Raw genomic sequence first — 8410 nt, forward strand, 5'->3', positions numbered from 1 at the left:
AAAGCGCTGCATTCTACAAACGCTGCTGAACCCATAATAGGAAAAATCATACATAACATAGTTAAAATTACAAAGCAAAAACATAACATTATATTCTGCTGGGTCCCTAGTCATGTTGGAATTTTAGGTAATGAGAGAGCAGATGCTTGCGCAGCACAAGCTAGAATTGGCCATATAAAACAAGTTAACATACCACAGAGGGATTATTCTGAATTACTGCACAGTAAACTCAGGAATAAGTGGCAGATTGCATGGGACGAAAAAACAAACAACAAACTACATTCTATAAAACCTGTTTTGGGAGAATGGAGATCATGTACACATCAGGAGCGTTTCATAGAAGTTATTTTGTGTCGACTACGCATTGGACACACACACCTTACTCACAACTTCTTACTGACAAAAAAAGACGAACCTCTCTGCGAAATGTGTGGCGATGAACTCACGGTAAACCACATTTTAATTGTATGCAAAAATCTGGAACAACTGAGGAAAAAATATTTCAGAACATTGTACAATGAATACATCCCACTACACCCCATGTTACATTTAGGAGATCAAGCACTGGTTGATTCTTCAAGCATTTTTAAATTTCTTAGAGAAGCCAATGTTTTATACAAACTTTAGATATAAAAAGCGTAACCTTTAACAAAAGCTCTAACCGTGTGTTTGGCGCATCATAGCCTCAGTTGCTTTTGCGCCATTAAAATCAATATAACTAACTAACTCACCTCACAACTTTGGAACTGCAACGCAGAAATGCAGAGCAGTGTTAGAGAGACACAAACTGCCCTACATTAAAAAACGCAACACTGATACGAAGCCCTCGAAGAGTTGAAAAACATCTTACAAGTGAAGCGCATGCAAAGGAACATGCACATGGTACACCATAGAGGAAAATGATAGGCCAGTGCTCAAAACCATAGAAACATAAAGGAAGAACGACCGAGAGACACAATACACAGGCGCAGCTGGGCCGGTTAGAGGCATCATAACGATAGCAGTCACAAACAAGGATGGCAATTCCTCAGAAATGGCGCATCAATTTGGTGCAGATACCCAACCAAAACGACGGACGCAGCCATTGCACTCGCAATAACAGCGCAGATAAAAACTGATATAATAATGAATTCGCAAGAAGTGTGCAGGAACTACACCAGGAGATCGAATGATGCGGCAGGCAGCCATTAGGATGGCAAAGGACATCAAGGAAGGCGGAAGCGATCCAAAGCTCATGTGAACACCAGCGCTTCAGTCCGTGGAGGGGTTTTCACTTCGTTTACATAAGAATTTTTCGCACTTTCCTGCTCCTGTCCTTTTATCCCCAATTCCCTTTGCCACGCAGAGTGGCATTTTAGCAAATTTTTTATGCCGGCTAAAATCTCGGCTTTTTAACCAAGGTTGTCTCTTTCCTTCTCCATAGAGGTAAATGAAGGCGCACACGCTTCTGCACGACCACTCCGACCCGGGCATCCGAACAGATGGACGAGCAGAACTACTCAAACATGCTGAGCACATACTCATACAGCGTACAACTCTATACGCAGAAGATGAAGAACTAGACAAGGTACCAGAAATAACGCTGAGAAGATTAGAAAAGAAAACAGGTAATCTCTATCGTATGCGCGACGAAGCCTGCGGAACGCGTGCATAAAATGTATCTGATACGCACGCAAGGACTTGCCCTTGCCCTCTTTTGCTACTTACAGTATACATGCGCGCTCCTCAGCAAAGCTGGGCTTCTTCCCCCTTGCTGGCTTCGGCGTGCCTGGACTTCAATGCATGGTGTCAGAAGTGGCTTATACTTTGACGCCCACTTCTCGGAACATCGGCACGGACGGAAGTAACAAGCCGCGGAATGGATTTCCTACGCCCACCCGATGCACTACACCTCAAAGGAGATATCGCGAAGAATTGGCAGCTCTTCAAGCAGAAGTTCGAACTATTCATTACTGCGACAGAACCAACAGAAAAGCCTCGGCCAGAGCCAACAAAAACTGCACTTCTGCTGACTACCGCAGGTGAAAAAGCCATTAAGGTATTTAACACGTTCGTCTTCTCCGAAAACGAAAGCAACAGTGACTATGCAACGGTAGTCAAAAAGTTTGATGAGTACTGCAAGGCCCAAAGCAATGAGGTATACGAGCGTTACTTGTTCAGGAGAAGAGTACAGGGACCAGGCGAGCCATTCGAGCCCTTATTGCGGGATTTAAGGACTCAAGCACGGCTGTGTAACTTTGCGGGGTTACTAGATTCAATGATCAGGGACCAAACTGTTTTTGGTACAAAGGACTACAAAATACGAGAGAAATAAGTTATTAAGAGATAACAAGCTGACTCTCCAGGCGGCAGAACAGACCTGCAAGGCTGCCGCGCATCCCGAAATGTGTGAACGAGACCACAAGCAAGTAGACCCAGTTCAGAAGATGCGCTCTGGTCCTCGGGAAGAGCAGCAGGCGTACAACTGCCAAAGGTGCGCATGAACACACGCACCGCGGAGCTGTCCTGCATTTGGGCGTACATGTCGCAAATGCCAGCGAAAAAACCACTTTGCCATCTGTTGCAAAGCAAAGCAACAAAGCGGCGAACTCACTGGTGTCGAAGAGGAATTCGATATACTGAACGTGGCTTTGAGGAGCGTGGTCCGAGAACGCGACTGGCTTGTTCAAGCAAATGTTGGCAAGCAGTCAGTTCACCTGACAGTTGACACCGGTTCCCAAGCCAGCAGTTTTCCCCTCAGTGTCTTCAACAAGATGCAGCTACAGGCACCATTGAAGCCCAGCTGCGCGACTTAGCGGTCCTTCGGCGGAAGCAAAATTGATCATTTTGGCACCATCACGTTGGAAGTAGAGTTACACGGTCACAACGCCGCCCTGCAATTCTTTATCGTGCGGAAAGGGCAAGCCATACTAGGAGTTGAAGCCTGCGAACGCCTTCGGCTTCTTTCTCGGCAAGTACACGGCGTGTCGCAAGACTCAACAGAAAGAGTGGTACATCAATTCCGTCATCTATTCAGCGGCACAGGTTGCGTGAAGCGCCACTACCATATGGTTCTCCGCGACGATGCCGTGCCGGTCGTACAGCCAGCGCGACAGGTACCACTATCCCTTCGGGAGCCGCTGCGGGAGGAGCTGCAGCGTATGGAACAGGGCGGAATCATCGCAAAGGTGACCGAGCCCACAGACTGGGTAAGCCCTCTTGTAATTGTGCGAAAAAAGGATGGACGGCTTAGGGTATGCATGGACCCGAGGAAGTTTAATGATTGTATCAAAAGGGAGCACTACCAGATGCCGACGCGAGAAGACATAGAGGCGGAACTGGCAGGAGCAGCAGTTTTCACGCGCCTCGATGCAAACGCTGGCTTCCATCAGCTACCGTTGGACGAGACAACCTCAAAAATGTGCACGTTTGCAACGCCTTTTGGGCGGTACCGTTTTTTGAGACTACCCTTTGGAATTTATTCAGAACCCGATGTTTTTCAAAAAATTCTTAATGAAATGTTTGAAGGTCTCCCTGGCGTGAGGGCGTATGTCGACGACATAATAGTGTGGGGCACGTCGACCAAAGAGCACAATGAGCGACTAAGGTTAGCGCTAGAGGCGGCGGAACGTGCTGGGTTGACTTTCAACGCGGCCAAGTGCACAATTGGCGTGAAACAGAATTCCTAGGCGACGTAATCAGTAAGGAGGGTGTAAGGCCGAGTTCCTCCCTGATAGAATGCATGATGCAAATGCCAGAGCCGAAGGACAAGCAATCGATGCAGAGAATGCTCGGAGTAGCGAACTACTTCAGCAAATTTATGCTATCGTTGGCGCACAGGACAGCATTGCTACGAAGTCTACTAAAGCAGGGCACAATGTTTGAATGCACGGCGAATCACGCCAAAGAGTGGAACCAGCTGTGCGAATGCATGGGCAAACAGCCACTACTGTCGCTTTTTGACCCTGCTAAAGAATCCAAGATACCGTGCGATGCATCACAGAACGGCTTAGGCGCTGCTTTGCTGCAGTGTCACGATAACTATTTGAAGCCGGTCGCGTACGCGTCTAAAGCTCGCACGGAAACCCAGCAGCGATATTCGCAAATAGAAAAAGAGGCGATGGCTATCGTGTGTGGCTGCCAAAGATTCAATCATTTCACGTATGGACATCAGGTTATCGTAGAGACTGATCACCTACCTCTGATTGCTATATCCCAGAAATCAATCGGTTACATGCCACCTAGACTGCAACGCTTCTTTCTGCTACTACTTCGATACGATATCAAATTGGTTTCTGTTCCAGGAAAACTTCTATTCTTGGCTGACATGCTGTCCCGGGCTTCAGTCAACTCCGTGAAGTTCGAGGCCGAAAGTGAAGATGCAGAAGTACACGCCGTGAGTGTGCTCGCGTCTCGCGTGAGCCATAGAACTTTGACGCGACTAGCCGCTGAGACTAGCAAAGACGAATACTTGAGCAGTGTGCTCTCAAGTCTGGGCAGAGGCGAACCAATCGAAGGCCAGTTGAAGCCGTTTAATAGCGAGCTCTCGCAAGTCCAGGGAGTTCTGTTAAAGGGCTGCAAGGTTGTGATTCCCGCCAGCATGAAGTGCGAAATACTAGAAAATATTCACCAAGGCCACTTGGGTATAAACAAATGCAAATCGAGAGCCCGAGAGGCAGTCTTCTGGCCGGGCATGAAATGCGACATTGAAACCTTCGTTCAGACATGCGCGGTGTGCAGAAAATACTCGTGCAGTCAGCCAAGCGAGCCGCTGCAGATGCGCCCAGTGGCTGAGTAACCGTGGCACCGAGTTGGCATCGGCTGTCCAACTTTCCAGAGGTGGAGCTCCTCCAAGATACATCGGCTAGCACGGTCATTCAAGTAACCAGCGCTATCTTCGCGCGATACGGCATACCTATGGAAAATGGTAGGCAAAACAGCGCTGACGGACGGGACGGAAGAAGGCGAGACAGACACATGCGCTGACTAACAACCAAATGGTTTATTGCGAAAGAGGGGGCAATATAAAGCATAGAAGGGAAGAAGAAATGCGGTGCAAAACATGATATGACATACATTCGGGATATCATCACTGATTAAGAAAAGCGATCTCCTGTGGGAATAGAGCCACCGATGGTTGGCTTACACATGAGTTGCCTAATGCATGAATGTGAAAGGCCTCCGATATCAGGCGCGAGGTATGATCGTTATATTTGGCGAAGATAGTTGTTTGGTTCAAAAACTCCTCACATTCTTCGCAATCTGCGAAATGAATGACCATATTATTTCGGCGTGACTTGTTTTCAATGTCTTTCGCGTGTTCGCGTAGCCGATCGTTGACGCGCCGTCCGGTCTCTCCGATGTAGAAACGGCCGCATGACAGTGGGGCCTTGTACACTACACCACAGCAACCGTTGACAAATTTGTTTCTGTGTTTCTTCTGACAAGACTTCTTTCCACTCTCCTGATTCACTCTCTTGCACAGGCCTCCCAATTTGTTCCTGGCAGAGAAAAGGAGCTTTACGCCGGCTTTGTTCACAATCTTTTTCAGGTTATGCGAAACTTGGTGAACATACGGAACATACATGTGCTTAGTGTCCAGTTTGCGCGTCTCCTTCTGAATTCTGCATTCTTTTAATATCGACTCTGCTATGCTAGATAAGATCTTCGTCGGGTATCCCGCTGTGGTAAGCCTAGTAACCTGCGCGTCAAAGCTGGCTTGGGTCTTATGTGCACATGATCTAAACAGAGCGGCTTTCATGCATGTTTTCGCTATCCCGCGCTTGACTATCTTAGAGTGGGCCGACCGGAAGGGGAGCAGGCTTTTCTGGGAGCGCGGGGAGTATATCCTACACACATGGTCACACGATAGCACAAGTTCCAGATCCAAAAACCTTAGTTTGTTGTTAGTGGGTAGCTCTGTGGTCAATTGTAGGTTGTTAAGTTCAGTACTCAACACGTCAAAAATCAAAGCAACAGTTTGTTGGGCGTTACTTCTGCGATAAAATACTAAAAAGTCATCTACATAACGCATAACCTTAACAACGATGGCGTCCAGCTTGGCTTGAAGTTGTCTATCGCACGAAGCTAAGAACAGATCGCTGAGAACGGGAGCGAGGCTGGATCCAATACAAACACCTTGTTTTTGGGTGAAAAAACTATCAACTCTAGCAAACGTGGACTGTAAATAAAAGCGGAGCATTTCTAGAAACATGCTAACGTTTATACCACTAGAGTTCTGGAACTTGGTGCATCCGTTACGGTCGATGCACTTGCTGATTTCTGCGATCACCGCGCTTTGCGGTAGGGAGTAGCACAAGTCCTTGACATCCACCGAAAACGCGCCAACGTGGGCAGGACACTCGTTTTGAAGAAATTCTGACACTGTCTCCGGCTTTCTGATGAGGAAAGGATCTTCAATCTCAAGGCGCGACAGGCACTTCTGCAGGAACACCGCTACCTCGCGCTGCCACGTTCCTCGTTCGGACACAATGACACGGAAGGGGCAGCTTACATTATGCGTCTTGGCGCTGAAGAAGACGAAAAGGCTAGATGCCTTCGACGCTTTGACGGAAGAGGCCAGTCTTGAAAGTCCAGCACGCTCACAAAGCTGTACTGCCTGCTCTTGCACTTTCGACGGCTTGACAGTTTTCACTTGTCTGAAGTTTGCAGCGACTGCAGCTTGAGCCTTTTCCTTGTAGAGGTCGTTTACCACGACGACAAAACCAGCCTCTTTGTCCGACTGAACGAGCTTGACGCCAGCGTCTTTGAGGGCTGATACTGCTGCAGTGAGACGGCGCGTGCTTCCTTTCTTCACCTCCTGGGGTAGGGAATCCACGCCTTCCTTGATGCATCTCCCAGCTTCATCCGTTCTTACTCTTCTGGCAGCGGTCCTAACAAGAGAGAGGAGCTGTGTTTTGTCGAGTCGCGGATGCTCGCAGTATTTCGGCCCCAGCACGAGCAGGTTATTCACCTTCGGGGGGACACTTGCGTTCCCCAGCACGACGACGTCTTGTTGAGGCGAGGTCGGGGGCGCCTTTCGGCGAGGGAGCCTAGGAAGAACCTGTCGCCACATGAATTCCGCCGTCTGCGAAGCTACACGCAGGTCTTGACTGAATCTTCTATTCCCTTGTTCAGGAGGGACGTTGCTTCTGCACGCAATGCTCAGGCACTCCGTGTAAAATCTCGCTTGCCTCCAGGTCTCGGAGCGTAAGATGCGGCACGTCCGCTTGGCATGGCCTTCCGAAGGAATGAGACCCCCGAATAAGCGGAGAACGTCCGGAGGCAGAAAGGAATTCTTCAATGAGTACGTGAGGAGACGTGCCCGACACGTTGCTGTAGCCAGAAGGTTTACACATACAACAGATGAGCGGAGGCATTAAGTGGAAAGGAAAGAGCCCGATGTACAAGAAATGAAATCAAGGAGAGGGCTGAGTCGGGCTGGTTGGTTCATGTTGAAATGGTAGGCAAAACAGCGCTGACGGACGGGACGGAAGAAGGCGAGACAGACACATGCGCTGACTAACAACCAAATGGTTTATTGCGAAAGAGGGGGCAATATAAAGCATAGAAGGGAAGAACAAATGCGGTGCAAAACATGATATGGCATACATTCGGGATATCATCACTGATTAAGAAAAGCGATCTCCTGTGGGAATAGAGCCACCGATGGTTGGCTTACACATGAGTTGCCTAATGCATGAATGTGAAAGGCCTCCGATATCAGGCGCGAGGTATGATCGTTATATTTGGCGATGATAGTTGTTTGGTTCAAAAACGCCTCACATTCTTCGCAATCTGCGAAATAATGACCATATTATTTCGGCGTGACTTGTTTTCAATGTCTTTCGCGTGTTCGCGTAGCCGATCGTTGACGCACCGTCCGGTCTCTCCGATGTAGAAACGGCCGCATGACAGGGGGACCTTGTACACTACACCACAGCAACAGTTGACAAATTTGTTTCTCTGTTTCTTCTTACAAGACTTCTTTCCACTCTCCTGATTCACTCTCTTGCACAGGCCTCCCAATTTGTTCCTGGCAGAGAAAAGGAAGCAACGTCCCTCCTGAACAAGGGAATAGAAGATTCAGTCAAGACCTGCGTGTAGCTTCGCAGACGGCGGAATTCATGTGGCGACAGGTTCTTCCTAGGCTCCCTCGCCGAAAGGCGCCCCCGACCTCGCCGCAACAAGACGTCGTCGTGCTGGGGAACGCAAGTGTCCCCCTGAAGGTGAATAACCTGCTCGTGCTGGGGCCGAAATACTGCGAGCATCCACGACTCGACAAAACAGAGCTCCTCTCTCTTGTTAGGACCGCTGCCAGAAGAGTAAGAACGGATGAAGCTCGGAGATGCATCAAGGAAGGCGTGTATTCCCTACCCCAGGAGGTGAAGAAAGGAAGCACGCGCCGTCTCACTGCAGCAGTATCAGCCCT

The 8410-nt window shown here is 48.8% G+C and overlaps 1 pseudogene; it reads right to left on the reverse strand.

Annotated features, from left to right (window-relative positions):
- Positions 1–727: 727 nt before the first annotated feature.
- LOC144113018 (uncharacterized) lies at positions 728–7432 on the reverse strand (annotated as a pseudogene).
- Between the last annotated feature and the right edge of the window lie 978 nt (positions 7433–8410).

The sequence above is a fragment of the Amblyomma americanum genome, chromosome 1 (genome assembly GCF_052857255.1).
Source record: "Amblyomma americanum isolate KBUSLIRL-KWMA chromosome 1, ASM5285725v1, whole genome shotgun sequence".
Lineage (NCBI taxonomy): Eukaryota > Metazoa > Arthropoda > Arachnida > Ixodida > Ixodidae > Amblyomma > Amblyomma americanum.